This window comes from Bubalus kerabau, chromosome 5 (assembly GCF_029407905.1).
Source record: "Bubalus kerabau isolate K-KA32 ecotype Philippines breed swamp buffalo chromosome 5, PCC_UOA_SB_1v2, whole genome shotgun sequence".
In the NCBI taxonomy this organism is placed as follows: Eukaryota; Metazoa; Chordata; class Mammalia; order Artiodactyla; family Bovidae; genus Bubalus; species Bubalus kerabau.
This window is the reverse complement of record NC_073628.1, coordinates 14,081,404-14,100,956: the sequence shown is the minus strand read 5'-3', so window position 1 is coordinate 14,100,956 and position 19,553 is coordinate 14,081,404. Positions and strand designations below refer to the sequence as shown.

Here is a 19,553-nt window from a genome sequence, read left to right as displayed (position 1 = left end):
GGTTCACATCTGAGGGGTTAACTCTAGTTGGGTTTAATTCTATCATCTTGCTCTTTATCTTTAATTTGTCCCATGTTCTTTCTTTCCATGTCTCTTTTTATGCCTGACTTCTTTGTGACTGAGTAGTTTTTATGATTCCCTTTTATATCCTTTGCCACTTTATTAACTGTAACTGTTTTTTTTTTTTTAAATTTTACTTTACAATACTGTATTGGTTTTGCTATACATCAACATGAATCCACCACGAGTGTACACGTGTTCCCAATCCTGAACCCCCCTCCCACTTCCCTCCCCATACCATCTCTCTGGGTCATCCCAGTGCACCAGCATCCTGTATCCTGCATCGAACCTAGACTGGTGATTTGTTTCTTATATGATATTATACATGTTTCAATGCCACTCTCCCAAATCATCCCACCCTCACCATCTCCCACAGAGTCCAAAAGACTGTTCTATACATCTGTGTCTCTTTTGCTGTCTCGCATACAGGGTTATTGTTACCATTTTTCTAAATTCCATATATATGTGTTAGTATACTGTATTGGTGTTTTCCTTTCTGGCTTACTTCACTCTGTATAATCGAGTTCAGTTTCATCCACCTCATTACAACTGATTCAAATGTATTCTTTCTAATGGCTGAGTAATACTCCATTGTGTATATGTACCACAGCTTTCTTATCCATTCATCTGCTGATGGACATCTAGGTTGCTTCCATGTCCTGGCTATTATAAACAGTGCTGTGATAAACATTGGGGTACATATGTCTCTTTGAATTCTGGTTTCCTCAGTGTGTATGTCCAGCAGTGGGATTGCTGGGTCATAAGGCAGTTCTATTTCCAGTTTTTTAAGCAATCTCCACACTGTTCTCCATAGTGGCTGTACTAGTTTGCATTCCCACCAACAGTGTAAGAGGGTTCCCTTTTATCCACACCCTCTCCAGCATTTATTGCTTGTGACCTTTGGATTGCAGCCATTCTGACTGGTGTGAAATGTTTTTTAAGTAGCTTTAAGATCCGTGGTATGCATCTTTAACTTGCCAACCTATCATTATTAATTATGATAATTATTAAATTATTTATTTATTTATAATTTCTTTGTACTGGGTCTTAGTGTGGCATGCAGGGTCTTCCTTGTGGTAGAGACTCTCTATTTTAGGATGGCAAGCTCAGTACTTGCAGCGTGTAAACTCTATTTGAGACATGCAGGCTTAGTTGCTCAGTGACATGTGGGATCTTAGTTCTCTGGGAAAGGAACAAACCTTTGCCATTTGCAAATGCTTTGCCTTGCAAAGTAGATCCTTAACCACTGGACCACCAAGGAAGTCCGTATATTTACTTTTTAATACATGTTACATGTTTGTCATTTTGGGTACTGTTCTTTCCCCTTATAGATCCAGATTTTCACTTCGTCTTAAATTCCTCCTGACTTGAGACCTTTTAGAAAACATTTATTACATTGGTCTGTTGGTGGTGATGCAGTCTTGTAGTTGTTGTATGTCTGAGAAAGTATTTTATCTTGTTTTTGACATGTATTTTTCTTGGGTATAGAATTCTGAGTCAATTATATTTTTCTCAGCATTTTAAGATGTGGTGCCATTGTCCTCTGGCTAGCATTGTTTCATATGCCTTATCTGCTGTCATCCCCATTTTTTGTTCTACTGTGTCTGTTTTTCCTTCTGGTTACATTTCTTTGGTTGATTGTCTTAAACCATGAATTATGATGTGCCTTTATATAGTTTTCATATTTATTGTCCTTGAGTTAATTGAGCTTCTGTGTTAATGGGTTTAAAGCTTTTTCATCCTATCTGGAAAATTTTCAGCCAGTAATTATGAAGTTCTTTGCTCTGTTCTCCTGTCTTTCACTTCCTGTGGGATTCCATTTACATATATTTTAGCACTCTTAAAGTTACTTCAAATCTCTGTTATGCACAATTAATTTTTCCCACAGTCTTTCCATTTCTATTTTCCATGTCTCTATTTAACATACTCAATATTCTTCAGCTTCATGAATATAAGGATTATTGATGTAGCAAGCATTTTAATGTCCTTCCCTGCTAATTATGTAATATATATTTTACTTGTGTTTTTACTAATTGATTTTTCCCTCATTATGGATATTTTATTGCTTTCTTACACATCTGGATTTTTTCTTTTTAAATTTATTTATTTATCTTTATCAGAGGATAATTACTTTACAATATTTAGATGAAAGTAGGACAAATACTTTCACAATTTATATGGAAATTTTAAATTGGATTGTGGATGTGGTCACTTTACCTTTAGATGCTGGATATTTTTAAATTTTTATAAATTATTCCTTTCACTGTTTGCAAACAGTGTTAATTTCTTGGAAACAATTGCATTTTTTGAAGGCATGCTGTTCAGTTTTTTAAGCTGAGATGAAACTAGACTTTAGACCAAGTTTACGATTTCCCACTAGCAAGGCAATATTGTCTTCAGGGCCTTAGTGATCTCACGGGAATTATGAGTAATTTCCACGCTGGTGGGTGGGGACACAATTAGACTTGGTGCAATTTGAGACTCAAGGATTGTTCCCTATAATTCTGATCAGTACTGTCAACTCTCTGCTTAAAACTGGAGGGGTACCACCTGTACCTTCCCACAGTTCTTTGTATGTAGCTCTCTCCTGTGAACTCTAACTTGTCAGGGTCCAGCCCTGGCTGACCCAGGGAATTCGAAGGGGAGACGGCTTTGGCAAACTGGATACAATAGCTTTAATTAAATATTAATTAGAGATATAAAGAGTAATAGAATGAGGATAGCTCAGCAGGAAAATTCAGTGGAGAAAAGAGGCTGAGTAGCTTGGTTTATGTGGAAAACCAATAAAACTTCAAACCAAGAAATTTGCACCACTTACGTAGGCCACAGGCGTCCTTCCATTCTCCCGTGGGAGAGGAGACACTGAGGCCTCCCCGGTCAGATCTTAGAAGCCCTGGAAAAATTAGTAAGCTTGGTGGGCCTCTGCAATCCAGATGGAGACTCAGCCAGAGGTTGAGAGAAAGAATGACATGGGGAGACCAAGCTTCAGGGAGCAAGGCCCGTAGATTTATTTTCAACAGGGGCTTTTATACCATAAGTTGCACATAGAAGATAATAGGGGGTGTGAAATCATGCAAAGTCAGCAGTCTTTGATCCTTATCGAAACCAGGGTTTCTTTTCTGCAAACTTATCATATACAAATGGTTTAGGTGATTTACATCATCTTCTGGCCAGAAGGTTTATTAACATTTTATGACTCTGACAAAGGTTTGTCAACCATAAGACTTATTTTCTCTAAGAGTAATGATTTTAAAGTTTGGCGCCATCCTCCGAAGGTGTTAGATAAAGTTGCATTCCTATAGGGCAGAGGTGCAGTGGGTTTACAACAAAGGAAATAATTTATTACCTTAAGGATCTAAAGTTGCTAGCACCAAGGCCACTACTTATTTTTTCTATATACCAACTATATTAATTAATACACTTTCAAAAATGCAATACAGGGGATGTGGAAACTTGGCAGCAAGCACTGGCTCATCAATGAAATCTTCTACTAGTTTTATTCTGACAGTTTCTAACTCTCCGAGAGGCTCTAAGCTATTTGAATATCTTAAGCTTCTTGTGCCTCTCGCAGCTGGGAGACTGTAAACAATTATATGCATAGCTGTAGGAGTCCGTGTAAACTTGTCAGGCAAGTTAGAGAGCCATCTGAGGGGTTTGGATTTAAACACTCCTATTATGCCCAGGAACTTTATTAACTGGAGCTGTAAGTTAACTCCTTTTCAGAAAGAGTGAGATGGTGGTGGGGGACAGCACCTGTAAAGTCAGAGGTGAAAGCATAAAGCAGTAAAGTAGGCAGACTCTGGTTTTGGGGGTAGATGCTCGAGAATATCCAGGGGGACTCCTGAGGCTTGATCCTGCCTTTGCGTATGCCGAGTCTCCTTCCTCATGACCTTTGCCACGGGCGGAGTTCCTCACGCTGGCTCCCGGCACTAGGCACTAACTATATAGAGTCACAAATCTCTCTTCTTGGGGAGACTGTTTGTCTCTGCCTAGATACCCCTTCCATGTATGTGTTGGAAACTAATTCTAGAGTTGAGGCAATTGTAGAACTCACCTTGCTTGCTCCCCGCCTCAGGAATCCATTCTCTGCTGTCAGATGTTTGATGTAAAACAATGCTCTTTCATTAGTCTTTTCTACTTTGGAGTTGTTTGAGACAGGAGGATAAATGTGTCCTTTGCTCCTCTATGTCTACCCAAATGGAGATCCCCCTGCAATCAGAACTCACTGAATGCCTTGTGAATGCTAGGCACTGACTTCTGTGCATGGGTGCAGACTTGACTGGGGATAAGTGTTGGGGCCTTAGGGAGCCCCAGTCCTGCTGGAGACACATGCCAATTACAAATAGTATTTGCTATGTGGTATGTTCAGTTCAGTTCAGTCTCTCAGTCATGTCTGACTCTTCGCAATCCCATGGACTGCAGCACGCCAGGGCTGGCTGTTCTTCACCAACTCCTAGAGTTTGGGCAAACTCATGTCCATCAAGTCGGTGATGCCATCCAACCATCTTATCCTCTGTCATCCTTTTCTCCTCCTGCCTTCAATCTTTCCCAGTAACAGGGTCTTTTCTAATGAGTCAGTTCTTCACGTCAGGTGGGCAAAATATTGGAGGTTCAATTTCAGCATTGGTCCTTCCAATGAATATTCAGGATTGATTTCCTTCAGGATTGACTGGTTTAATTTCCTTGCACTCGAATGGACTCTCAAGAGTATTGTCCAACACCACAGTTCAAAGCCATTAATTCTTCATCACTCATCATTCTTTATGGTCCAACTCTCACATCCATACATGACAACTGGAAAAATCATAGCTTTGATTATATTGAACTTTTTCAGGAAAGTAATGTCTCTCTCTTTTTTTTTTAATGTATAGATTTGTCATAGCTTTTCTTCAAATGAGCAAGCATCTTTTAATTTCATGGCTGAAGTCATTATCTGCAGTGATTTTGGAGCCCCCCAAAATAAAGTCTCTCACTGTTTCCATTGTTTCCCCATCTATTTGCCATGAATTGATGGGACCAAATGCCATGATCTTCATTTTCTGAATGTGGAGTTTAAGCCAGATGTTTCACTATCCTCTTTCTCTTTCATGAAGAGGCTCTTTATTTCCTGTTCAATTTTTGCCATGAGGGTAGTGTCTTCAGCACTGAGGTTATTGATATTACACACAGCAACCTTGATTCCAGCTTGTGCTTCATCCAGCTGGGCATTTGGCATGATGTATTCTGCATATAATTTAAATAAGTGAGGTGACAGTATACAGCATTTACCTACAACTTTCCTGTCTGTTGTTCCATGTTCAGGTCTAACTGTTGATTCTTGACCTGCATACAGATTTCTCAGAAGGCAGGTAAGATGGTCTGGTATTCCCATCTCTGTAAGTTTTATACAGTTTGTTGTGATCCACACAGTCAAAGGCTTTTCCATGGTCAATAAAGCAGAAGTAGGTGTTTTTCTAGAATTCTCTTGCTTTTTCTATCATCTAACGAATATTGGCAATTTGATCTCTGGTACCGCTGCCTTTTGTAAATCCAGCTTGACTATATGGAATTTCATAGTTCATGTACTGTTGAAGACTTGCTTGGGAAGATTACTTTGGTAGCATGTGAGATGAGTGCAACTGTGTGGTAGTCAAACATCCTTTGAAATCACCTTTCTTGGGAATTGCAATGAAAACGACCTGTCCTGTCCTGTGGCCACTACTGAGTTTTCCAAATTTGCTGGCATATTGAGTGCAGCACTTTAACAGCATCATCTTTTAGAATCTTATATAGCCCTACTGCAATGCCATCACCTTCACTAGCTTTGCTCATAGTGATGCTTCTGAAGGCCCATTTGACTTCGCATTTCAGGATGTCTAGCTCTAGGTGAGTGATCACACCATCGTGGTTATCTGGGTCATTAATATCATTTTTGTGTAGTTCTTCTATGTATTCTTTCAACCTCTTCTTAATATATTCTGTTTCTGTTAGGTCCATACCATTTCTCTCTTTTATTGTGCCCATCTTTGCCTGAAACATTCCTTCCCTATCTCTAATTTCCTTGAAGAGATCTCTGCTCTTTATCATTCTAATGTTTTCCTCTATTTCTTTGCACTTATAATTTAGGAAGGCTTTTTTTTTTTTAATTTTAATGTATTCTTGCTATTCTTTGGAACTCTGCATTCAGATGGGTATGTCTTTCTTTTCTCCTTTGCTTTTTGCTTCTCTTCTTTTCTAAGTTATTTGTAAGTCCTCATCAGACAACCATTTTGCCTTTTTGCATTTCTTTTTCTTGGAGAATGGTCTTGATGTGGTATGTACGGATCAAAAAACAAAGATCATGGAATTCAGTTCCATCACTTCATGGCAAATACCTGGAGAAACAATGAAAACAGTGACAGACTTTATTTTCCTGGGCTCCAAAATTACTGCAGATAGTGACTACAGTGAAAAAAAGACTAGCTCTTTGGAAGAAAAGCTATTAAAAACCTGACAGCATACTAAAAAGCAGAGACATTACTTTACCAGCAAAGGTCTGTAGAGTCAAAGCTATGGTTTTACCAGAAGTCGTGAGTGGATGTGAGAGTTGGACCATAAATAAAGCTGAGCACCAAAGAATTGATGCTTTTGAACTGTGGTGTTGGACAAGACTCTTGAGAGTCCCTTGGACTGCAAGGATATCCAACAAGTCCATCCTAAAGGAAATCAGTCCTGAATATTCATTGGAAGGACCGATGCTGAAGCTGAATCTCCAATACTTTGGCCACCTGATGGGAAGAACTGACTCATTAGAAAAGACCCTGATGAAGGGAAAGATTAAAGGCAGGAGGGAAAGGGGAAGACAGAAAATGAAATTGTTGGGTGGCATCATCAACTTGATGAACAAAAGTTTGAGCAAGCTCCGGGAGTTGGTGATGAACAGGGAAACCTGGCGTGCTGCACCCCATGATACAGCAAAGAGTTTGACATGACTGACAGACTGAACTGAACTGATGTACAGAGGACATAAGGGTGCAGGAAGAAGCCTTGGGATCCAGTCAAGCCTGTGGCCCTGGTGGGAGTGCTGAAAGATTTAGGTGGAAGGGGAGGCTTCCCATCCTCTGGTGCAGTTCCTTGAATCCAAGGCAAGGAGCACATGATTTTGAATGTATTAACAAACATTGTTTTCTAAAAAACAAAAACAAAAACAAAAAACTGTTTTCTGCAGGAATGAGAGCTTTGACTGAGTTTGTTCTCTAGATTTTACTGAGGGATGTGGAAGGAATATGGAGTGGGCTGAGTCTGCAAAAATTAGGTGACCAGCTGCTGGACGGCCAGGATTATGGTAGACATTCTATACTAGATGGAAAACAAATCCAGAGAAAAAGTGTCCTTTCTGGAGTGTACATGTCAATGTATCACATTGTTTCAGAAGGGGCAAGCAAGAAATGCATGATGAGTGGTTTGCTATTGTCAATTCCTGTGGGTAGTTAGATGACTAAATGTCTGGTTACTTAATTGCATAGTTGGAATTATGCTTGGGAAAGAAAACAAGATGAGGCCCACACATATTTCATCATTAAACAGCAAGCACAGGAAGGTTTCTAAGGCAAGTGTAGGTAATTTAAACACGAGGGGCCAAATGGGGACAGATTCATTTAACAGGCTGAGATTGGACTGTACAGGTTGCCATAGTTGTTGCTATGACAAGTAACCATAACAGCTACTTCTTGCTATGCTGGAGATGTGGGAAACTGACAAGAGACCAAAAATCTTTACGACTTTCCTTGCAGTGTGATTTCAGGGGAGAAGTAGTTGATAAGGAAAGGCTGACTGGTAAGGCTGAGGAAGGGAGTAATCTGAGCCAGTAATCAGTAGCTATTTTGGGAGCCCAGAAAACAGAAGCATCAGCTCAGTCAGAGTTCTGTGTCACGGTTCAGAAATAGATGTCATTTGGCTTGAATCAATATTTAGCCTTTGGGATGGCAGCCATAATCTCTAAACAGAAGACTTCCTTCTCCCCAGGTGGGAGAATAATTCATATTTTTTCCAAACTCAGGAACCCAGAAAGCCCTCTCAGGGCCACTTGCTCTTTGTGCATGTGAGTGTGTTTGCTCAGAGCAGCCTTACTGATTCCTGAACCACTCCAAGCATTTACACTGCCCGTGCCAGGCCAATCCTGTCATTTCCTCGATCAAAGACTGAGAAATACCGCCTCAGGAAGACGTCACCCAGGATCCAGGTCTCTGTAGATGTCCTCACTGTGTTCTCTTTAAAGGTGGTATAGCAGTGGCCTCTAGAATCCTGGGGGAGTCAGAGACACACACCAGTCAGCCTGAGCTCTTATGTGGGACTCCCACAAATATCCAGACCCAGCACAATTCTTCATTTTATTTCCCTCTTTTGGTAAGAATCAAGGGATTTTCTCAGGAGCAGGGGATATGAGAGTTCATCCACAACCAAAAAGGGCCAATACATGCAGTTTCCATGAGGAAGGGTATGGGGGAGGGGAGGACTGGGAATTGTGGATACAGAGGAGTGATAAACAACTAAGTCCTACTGTAGAGCATAAGGAAATATATTCAATATTCAGTGATAAACCACATAAAAAGAAAAGAAAAATAATATATAATTTTTATGTTTATAACTGAGTCACTTTGCTGTGCAGCAAAAGTTAACACAACACTGAAGATTAGCCACACTTCAATAAAATCTTTAGAAAAGAATAAGAGTGTCCATAGTTCTCCTCACTCCCTGTTTCCTTCCTTCTGACTCCTGCTGCTTGTTTTCTCTGCAGAGAATGCCCGTTTGCCTCCTGCGTCCCCACAATCAGTACTTTATTTAAAAACAAAACAAAACTTTATTTTGTATTGGAGTATAGCTGATTAAAAATATTCTGAGTTTCAGGTCGACAGTAAAGGGAATCACCCATATGTATGCATGTATCCTGGTCCCCAAAATACCCCTCCCATCCAGGCTGTCATATAATTAAGCAGAGTTCCCTGTGCTACACAGTAACTCATTGCTGGTTATCCATCTTAAATAGAGCAGTGCCCACAGCACGTTCTTGAAGACTTAACTTAGGAACTCTGGGAAGCCTCCTTCAGGCCGCACTCACCCTCTTTGGCCACTCCAGGCTTGGTTCGGTAACATACTCTGGTTCCCCATCCCCATGGGTCAGTCCATAGCCCTCACCACCACTAGTAAGTCCCTCAGTTCAGAGCACATTGGGATGCCATTTGCATAGAATCCAGTGAAGTTTGCCTAGAACCAAGCAACCTTCCATATGGCTCAATGAGTTTGTGATTTTACAATTCCTGAAATTCCCTCCCTTCCTCAAAGCCTTCTTTGAATTCATCAGCCTGTTACGAACTCCCACAGAGAGCTGACATGAAGCCTCCACCCTGTGCTGGGGCTGAGCAGTCATTGTGCACCCTTTATTCACCTTAGTATCCAACATCCCCACAGAGGGGTCGGTACCCCAAATCACAAAGGGGGCACTCGGCCAGAGCAAGGGGAAGATGCAGCTGAGAACTAGGCTGACAATGTAATTTATCATCCAAACCAGGAAAACTGCGAGAGGGAAGGGAGACTGTTAATCCCTATGGTGGGAGAGCTCACTGGGAGTGTCCCCAGCCATTCTCCTTGTCAAATGGACTATTTCAGGAACTGCTAGAGCTGACTTTCTGTGTTCATCCATTTGAGGGTTTAGATTGAACTGAAGTTCTTTGAACACTGAGGACCTGAGTGTTCCCCTCTCCTTGTGACTCCCACCATGCCAGCATGGCATGGTGTCTCCACATTTATTTCAGGATGATCAGTGTTCCAGACAGCCCTTTACTCTCAAGTGTTTTTTTTTGTTTGTTTGTTTTTCTGGAAGGCACTGGGCCAACCACAGGGCTCAGCAGCATCTGCAATGGTATGACATGGCTTGCAGAGGGCGGCCTTCTCCCAGCAGCAGGCCAAGGGTTATTTCAAGTTCCTATTTGAGAACCACCCCTCAGTCTTCTCCCCTCACCTTGAGGATGTAGGCTTGAGCTGGGACTGGGTAATTAATACCATTGATGGTGAAGATAATAGAGGGCAGGATATTGATGGCAAAACATGAAACATAGTGCTGTTAGAGACGGAAGGAGAGAGGTTGGCCCTGGAGATCCTTCTTGTGCGTGGAGACTGGGAGTGACCCTGGGGCATGATCCTTCATCTTGGAACTCCATGGCATGGCGCCGATGAGCTTCTGTATGTTATTGAAAAGTCTTCTTGGGCCAAGGATCAGTGATGTCCTGGTGTCCACAAGGGCCTTGCAGCCACCAGAACAAGCAATAACCTTTCTTTTCATGGAAATGCTGAGAAACAATGGAAAAAGCGGACATCAACGTCACTCTGAGTCTCCCCAGAGCTGCCCTCTTCCCGACTGTGTCCTAAACAGCCCTTTGTCTCTTGCCCTTTTTTCCTTTGCTCCCGATACGGCACCTTCCTTGACATCCTTGAATGCAGTACATGAATACACCAGGCTCTTTTGCACCTTGACACAAGCTGGTCATCCTTCCTAGAGGAGCTCCCTCCCCTTTGACTAGAAAATTTCTTCTCATCTTCCAGATTCCAGCTTAGTTGTCATGGTTTCAGGGAAGTCTTTCCCCCAGTGTTTATCAGTCTCTTCTCTTTCAGTCTCTGTAGACCCTTCCTCATGTCTAGCATGTGCAAAGTCACAATTCACTATGTGTGTGTCTCATTTCCTGTGCAGCTACCTTCTTAGATGTGAGGGCAAGTTTTATTCTCATTGCCTCCCTAAAGTGCCTGGCACACAGTGGATGCACAATGCTTGTCTGTTTAGTGAGTGAATGAAGACTGTGAAAATAATGAATGAGAAACATCCAGAGAGCTGTATCTGGTGGGGAACAAATAACGGGTTAATCATAGAGTGAAGATGGAGATGCGCAGGGGCAGCAGATTCTCATAGTGGGATAGAGGGGCGCCTCTGGGAGAGGGTGTCTCCCAGCACTGCTCTTACAACCAGCTCAGACCCTGAGACCCTGGCCAGGAAATACATGACTAGCCCACAGAAACCCCAAAGGACAGGTCAGCTTTTCTCTGAGGGTATCGCACAGAATCCTATTGATTATTGCCTCTTGTCCTCAGGTCACTCTGAATCCCACCTTCCTGATTCTGTTATAGCCCCTGCCCCACTGTGTGACCAGATACATGGGGCGTCTTTTTTATTAGTTGCTTCCACATCTTAAGACTTCAGCAAATCTCTCTACAGTGCTGAGTAGTTGCTCCCTCAGGAGACCAGTTCTACCCATTTGCTCAGGACTTTCTGTGTTTTTAAATTCATATTTATTGGTACTGAGAACTTCCTTGGTCCCAAGTAGCCCTGGACAGTTGGTCATCTTATAACTATGTTCAGGCTGGAGAAATTCTCACTAATCCTCTGTACACCACACTGTAGAGTCCTCTAATCATGCTCCAAGCCTCACAGGGCAGTGGGTGCAGCCCTCTCCCAGCTGCACAGACCTCTCCGGACCCTTTTAGGACCCTGGTCAGAAGGCCTGGGGTAATTATGAACCCATGAGTTGTTTCCAATCTATGTGCTTGTGTGTCTGTTTGTATATGTGTTTGTATGTGTCTCTGTGTGTGCTTGTGTGTCTCTGACTAGCTATGCATGTTTATATGTGTCTCTGTGTATGTTTATATGTGTCTGCTTGTGTGTTTCCATGTGTTTGTGTGTCTGTCTGTGTCGTTGTGGGTGGTGTATATGTCTGTGTGACTGTGTGTCTGAGAATGCATTTGTATGTGTCTGCCTATGTCCATGTACAGTAGTGGGAGCATCACTTGGGCTGAACCTCAGAGGGAGAGGCTTACCGGTCCATGTGTACACTCCAGTCACCCACTTCAATCAATGGTACCCAGTCGAGCACTCCCTGGTAGTAGGATTTATCCACCCCACCAAACATCACCACACTGCCTTTTGCCCTGCATGTGTATAGAGAAGAGGTGGGGGATCCTTGGAGGACAGTAGCAACAGCACTGTCTGAGAGCTGTGCTTGTCCACCCATCAAGGCCCTAATAATGTCCCCATGTACAGATGCAGAAATTGAGTCTAGGAGCCATTGAGATCCAGACCAAGGTAGGTTACTGGCTGCAAGTGGCACAGAGGAGGTTAGAAGCTGAGTCACCTGGCTGGGCTCCACCCACTCTATCTTCTGAAGATGCCATGGACCTCCTGTGACCTGAGTGCTCAGATACACTCAGAGGACACGGTGCTGAAGCATAATGGCTTTTTCCTTGTCCAGCTTGTCATTTTTCAGGAAAATCAAAGCCTGGGACTTCTAAGAGTGTGGGTTCAGGTCACCCAGAGTTGGCTCCACTGGCCTTGTGACCTCTACTGTTCAAAGGGCCCCACACTCAGAAGGGACCCCACCTCTGCTCTCCCTGTCTTGAAATGCCTAATATTTCTTGAACAAGGGGTCCCACACATTTGTTTTGTGTCCTACACTTTTAGTTTTCACTGGCTCCTGCAAATTGGGTAGCTGGCCCTGGGCTCCCAGTGAAATGCTAATGAGGAAGGAAAGATATCCACCATCCTTCTCCTTCCCTCCTTATTAAGTTCATCAGCAAATCCTACTGCCTTTTCCTCCAACATGTTTCCTGTTGCCTTCCATTAGCCTTCTTCCTCACTCACCCCCCTATACTAAGTTACTGGTCTTGAGACCAGGAGCAGGGTTGTGTTCCAATAAAACGTTATTTATAAATGCCCATGGTGAAGCCAGGTATGGCCCTTGGGCTATATTTATCCTGGGTTAGATTATCTCTCAGGATACTTATTATCAAGTGTTCTATAATTTTCGTGCAACTGAAAACATCTTACAGCTAATATGGAGAAAGGGATTGTCCATCTCAGACTTACTTTCTCAAGTAGAAGGCAAAAACAGGCTCAGAAATAGCACCTTGATTCTTCAGCTTGTTAAAAATGGGAATGGCTCCAGAGAAGGATAGTTTGGGGTAGTTCAAGCCAAAGATGCCATCAAAAGGTATACCCTCAAACCCATATTCCGCCACGCTTAGACCGAACGGCTGGTCAGTACTTACAAGGTCCCCAATCTGTGGGAGAGAGGAGTGTTCCCACTACAGATATGTGAAAAGGGGCTAGGACTGGGCTGGGGTGCATTGCCATAAAATCCTCAGAAAAGAATTGAGGCTGGGCTCTGTCTTTGGTGGACCTCAGATGGTTAGATCAAGCTGGGAGGGAATTTGGGTTCCATTTGAGAGAGGCTGTGAATTTTAAAACATCTGCCCCTCTGAAAAACACCACCTGAGTGAGTTAAATTGGCCTTGTGGCTTCTGTACAGGTGGGGCAACCAAGAGTCAGACCAGGAACCATTGGTGCCCCCTTGTGGAGAAATGAGTCGAGAGCAAGGTAGCCTTCTCTTTGGCATCACTATGACCTAATGACAGGAATGTACTGCATTCTCTGAAAGGTATTGTGAATTCTGCATCTGTCCAGGAAGGCAGAAGCTTAAAACTCAATCTTGCTTGCAGGGATCTATGAAATTACTGCCTGGGAAATTCACTTTTGGGGATATGTGCATATTTCTGTGAGTGTGTATGAGAGAGAAAGAGAGAGGCGGGAAATACTCAAGTACTTTGGAGAGGCAGGCCATAGGTTTTATTAGACTCTCAAAGACCCCCTAGAGTGAGAATTCATTTATCAGGCCTCCTGACATATCTGGCCTCCAGTTTCCAACTCTGGATACTTGAAGCCCTTGACTGCCCCCAGGGTCCCTTGATCAGTTTTGTCCTGTCCCTAAACACCCCACAGCAACTTCAGTCTTGAAAAGCCAGCCCAGTCCCACCATTTACCACATGTGTGACCTCAGCAAGGCTCTTGCTGTCTGTACCTCAGTTTCCTCATATGTCTCATGAGCTAAACAGACCACCTGCTGTGTGGGGTTGTTGCAGGATTAAAGCAGTTATTACCTGAAAGTGCTTGGCACAGTCTGTGAATATAAAAGTAGGTGCTTTCCCCCCCCCCTCTTTTCGCTTCCAGCAAAATGAACCTTGAACTGCTCATGGTCAGAGGAGCTGCAAGTCCACACCTCAAGTCACTCTCTGGGTTCGCTAATCTGTTTGCTCATGTGTCACCATGGGCACTGCCTCCCCAGGGACAGGATCCTGTGGGTAAAATGGCCAATATCTATAGGAGTTAGGCTAGGAAGGGTCCTGCCAGATGGCCCTGCATCTGTTTTGCAAGCAGGGGTCACTCCATAGCCATCCTGACTGAGCTTTTGTTTACACGTTACCGAACAGTGTCATAAGTAAGAAATCCCTTCATGTTCCCAGATCCATAGGTAATGCTGAAGGTCTTCTGGGTGGGCCGGAAGGTGGAAGACTCAAGATGTCTGAACCTAACGTGTGTAGCTGCAGACAAAACAGATGAGTGTCATCAGGTGCCAAGGGTGGAAAACAGGGCGGCAGGGCAAGTGAAGGATGGTTCGGGTATGGGGTGTCTGTACTCACAACAGGCTGAACAGGGGCAAAAGAGGGAGGGCACCCACAAGTCAGGTGAGCCTGTGGCAAAGACAAACTGGAATTCCTTAAGGGGTGTTCCAATGGTGATGTTACCCTCGTAGAGCATCTACAGGGAGAAGGAGGGAGTGGATTAGTGCAGAATTGGCTGCCCTCTATTCCCACACTGCTGCCTCCCTCTGGGTGTCAAATATCTCTTGAGATCACTTTCTAACTACTGTGAAGCTCACAGCCTTTGATCACAGAGGTGCTTGCATTTGATATTTTTTTTCCTGTGCTACATTGTATGCAGGATATTGATTCTATGACCAGGCGTTGAAGTGGTACCTCCTGCATTGGAAGCCCAGAGGCATAACCACTGGACCTCCAGGAATTGGACACCCAGGAAAGTCCTGGTCCCTTCATTTGAAAAGCTCTGTAGTTTCTTCAAACCCAGCCTTAGGACCCCCTTCTCCAGGAGGTCCTTCTTGATAAACCCCGGCCACTCCCTGCAAACTCAGACGACATCCAATCAACACCACACAGGTGACTCTTTCATTTGACATGTATTTACTTTTTACCTATCTCTCAGGCTGGCATGGACATTCTTGAGGGCAAAATAAGCCCCCTTTCTAATCTAAGAACAGTAACCAGTGTTAGATTCTTATGGCCTTACACAGAATACGGGTTCAATAACTTTTTCCTGCTGTGGTTCTTGCATCTGTGGAAACTGAATTCCTCTGCCTGGGGATTCACAGTTGCTTTGCAGTTGGTTCTACTTTTTGATCAGAGATGGTTCAGTCTTCATTTGTAACTGAGCGACCCCCTTAGTTCAGAAGGAACTGCTGCTGCTGCTGCTAAGTTGCTTCAGTCGTGTCCGAATCTGTGCAACCCCATAGACAGTAGCCCACCAGGCTCCCCATCCCTGGGATTCTCCAGTTAAGAACACTGTAGTGGGTCGTCATTGCCTTCTCCTCAGAAGGAACAATCTCCATCAAACTAATGACACATATTTGACACAGAAATGGAAGTTTACCTGCCACCTGGTAATTTCTGGGCCCAGTCACCAAGACCAAGAGTTGAGGATGATAGTGCCTTCTCCTCTGGGTTGGGCATCTTTTGCCCAGGGTTTCTGCCTCCTGCAGGAGCCCCAGACCCAACATCCCACGTGGCATCTCCAGATGAGCCCCAGTGCTAGGCTAGAGCACCAGGGGGCGCTGTGGAGCACCATCCTCCCAAAACACATCCATGATGTTCCTCAGGGGGTGAATAGTTATATTTGAGCCAGGAGAAGAAATCTGGGACACTCTGTAAGCATGTTCCTTCAGGAAATTGTTCAGCATGTTTTTTTCACTGAGGGTATTTCTCATGGTCTTCACTTTTGTTAGAGGTATTCTTTCATTGAGCATTTGACAAAGAAAACAAAGAAGCTACAATTAGTTGTCAGTGTTAAGGTTTAACTGTCATTGTAATGGCACTGTGTATTTTCCAATCAATTTTATGAGTCACCTTATTGTCAGAATTTTATGCATATTCCATGGCAAAGACATAGGTTTGAATAAAGATTCTGTTCTGTAATGTTGGGTAAGCCATATGACCCTGTAGGGTCTCAGTCTCCCCTCAGTAAAATGGTGGAATGTAATGATTCAAACCCTCCAAATAGGACATCTTGGGGATAGTGAAGTGATGGATATAATGTGCCTGATAAATAGGAGGTCTCAACAACGACAGCCACTAGCACTGCTGTTGCCACCCCACTGTATCCTTCTCATAGAAGCTCAGGGAAGGAGGTAGAAGGGGGATTCCTGTCCTCTTTTACCAGGGAGAAATTGGAAATGCAAGAGGCTTGTGAATTGGCTGTGGTCAGACTGCTTGTCAGATATAAAACAGTGTATAAGTAGCTCTCTAAATCTTTCCCAAGATGAAAGAAAAGAGATAGCTGAAAAAAGAATCCAGGAGATAGGGAACAAGTTAAGGAAATGTAGAGGCTCGAGAAGGAAGGATGAGTCAAATGAAAAATTAAAGGAAAACAACACAGAGAGAAATACACTCAGAGACTTCCAAAGGGATGGAGAGATAAACGATAGTGATACAGAGATGCAGACATAGACATATACACACTGAAGTAGAGAGGGAACAAAGAGGACATTCTAAATAAAAGGGAGAAGAGTGCTATTCCACAGGACCACACTTACATCTTCACTGACTGTGCACTGAACACTTGCAAGGAGTTCCAGTTTCAATAGGTCGTGACTTGACTGGACCCCAAGAGTTGTGCAGCTATGCAAATCTACATAAGACCCTTGGGACCACAGTTCCTATAGCAAGGTACTTATCTATAAGTAAGGGTTGAACTTTAAGATTGTGAGGGAAATATTTCATTCCCTTCTAAACCTGATGAATAGAATAATCAGATGAAAAGAAAAATCACAGAAATGAATATGATGTGGCTTATAGTCTCCATACTTAAATGACTCTGCAATCTGAGAAGGCCACCAGGCCGAGGAGCACAAGCCACTTCATGCTTCTCTCCTGGATCCAAGAACTCAGGGAAGTTCAGGTTCTTAGTATGTAGTGGCGACCTGGAGCCCCTAGTTATATATGCTCTGACATGCCCTAGTTTAGCCCTTTAGGCCACTAATAGGTCTGAAAAAAAAACCAAAAAGTTCTTGATAAAATCTTTACCTCCATCAGTGTCCTTGACGAGTGGACTTTGAAGCTTCTCAGAATACAGAGAACTGAACTGTAATCTCTTCCTTGAAGCTTGGCTGGAAAATCAAACTGATCTGCATGGACGTCTACAAAGATGGAGAACCTTGACTACTTGGAGTAAAAACTGCTAAGAACATCATGAAAATGGATACTAAGGGCCATGCTTGACATTCTTGTTTTCATGTCATCTTCCTAGCCACTTCATGAGATATGCATTGCTGTCTTCATTGGAGAGGAGATTACTAGGAGGATAAGTTGTCAAATGGCAAAGTGAAGACTTCAGGGACAGCCCAGGAACATACAACTGGTTTTAGTTAGTGGGTCTAATGGCAGACATCAGGGACACTTATGATGCCAGTCTACATCAAAGATTTAGGGCAGAACAGTACTTCAATTGCATGGTTTCAGTATTGGAAGAAATGTCATATGCATCCACAAGATATTTTATATCATCCAACAAACGTACAAGGAAGAAGTGTGTGCTGGGTTCTGGGTTAAAGGCTTCAAAGTGAAAGTTGATCAAGACAAAAGTAGTCTTTATCTTAAGATAGCTAGCAGTCTAGTTCTCCCAAACTCATGGCCCCAGGAGGCAGGAGATATGATACTAGGACTAGGTTGCCATGTTGGGCCCTGGGCAGCACAGGCCTTACCACTGGGAGCAGCCTTTCCTCCACTTCACCCATGCTGGAAAGCAACCCAGTTGGCCATGTTTTCAAGAGAATCAAAAGTTTGGATATTTATGTACACTCTACTGACTTTAACGTTAGCAACTAATTTTTTTTCCCCCAAAGAAGAGTGGGAACGAAAACTCCACAGTGATGTGCTGGAATCAGCCTTCAGTCTCTGCAAGTTTTTATTTCTCCCCTAAAGTTGGCAGTGCAGTGCGGACAGAGAGGAATTTGATTCATGTCGGTTGATTTGAAAGGATACTGAATGCATACTGAACATGTGTGTTTCCTTTCTATTTATAAAGAAAGATCACCGGGGACATACAAACCAATGAATTTAACTGCTGAAGATAAAAGGATATACTTCTGATATAATTTCCCCATAGGGTCTATCCCGTGAAAAATTTTGTCTGCCACACCAAACATACAAAAAAATAATTGTGAAATGTCTTCCCAATCTAAGAAGACAAAACAAATGTGGCAGCCAAGTAAAGACAATGGTGTTTAATGACTCATCCAGGATTCCCAGGGCCTAATCCTGCATGAGATCTATCACTGACTATCCCTTGAATACAACAGGAGCCTCTCCTAGTCACCAGATGTGTGTAGATTGGACACTGTGTCTTAACACTAATTTTTGCACATTGTTTAAATTCAGTTTTCATGGTTAAATCCCAACAGGGGGAATATGATGTCACTGACAAATGACACACATATATGCCCTTTGAACTATGGCATTGGAAAAGACTCTTGAGAGTCCCTTGTACTGCAAGGGTATAAAACAAGTCCATCCTAAAAAAAATCAGTCCTGAATATTCACTGGAAAAACTGATGCTGAAGTTGAAGCTCCAGTTATTTGCCCACCTGATGGGAAGAACTGACTCATTGGAAAAGACCCTGATATTAGGAAAGATTGAAGGCAGGAAGAGGCTGGGAAGAGAGGATGAGATGGTTGGATGGCATCACTAAGTCGATGGACATGAGCTTGAGTAAGCTTCGAGAGTTGGTGATGAACAGGGAAGCCTGGCATGCTGTAGTCCATGTCGTTGCAAAGAGACGGACACGACAGAAGGACTGAACTGAACTGAACAAATTGAGAACAAAACTGGTAAATATAATTTCATCAAGTTGGTGACTAGCTGCCCATAACAACACATTACTTAAGTGGCTTTAAAATTCAGAATTATGACTACATTCAGAGTGGAATATCTTCTAACTAAAAACAAAAATACTGCCCATCAAAAACAAAACCAAAGAAAATCAAAAGAAATAAGGAAAGAAATCTGAAACTATATTCAGCAAATTATTGATCCTCATATTGTTTCTGTTATTGTGACAGAATCATATATATGTTAACAGGTAACAGCAAGACAATAATTAAAACTAATGTTCTGAACTAAGCCTTTCAGTGGCTAGAAAAAGAGGTTCACTAATAACATGAAGAACTTTAATTAAAACCCTGCTGTCTTAAATCTTGAACTGAAACCATAAGTTTGTACCAAATAATTATATTCCTTTTTATTTTATTTTTTAAGGAAAATGTTTCCTTCCTGTTTTGACCAGAGGAAAGCCTACAAGCAATGACAACTTGATAGCAGTGACTATTCTGAGGTCTAACATGTAGCTTCTAAATACATTTCCCATCAGATG

At 42.7% G+C, this 19,553-nt stretch overlaps 1 pseudogene; it reads right to left on the bottom strand.

Annotated features, from left to right (window-relative positions):
- Positions 1-8,172: 8,172 nt before the first annotated feature.
- On the bottom strand, positions 8,173-17,046 carry LOC129653655 (pregnancy-associated glycoprotein 1-like; annotated as a pseudogene).
- Between the last annotated feature and the right edge of the window lie 2,507 nt (positions 17,047-19,553).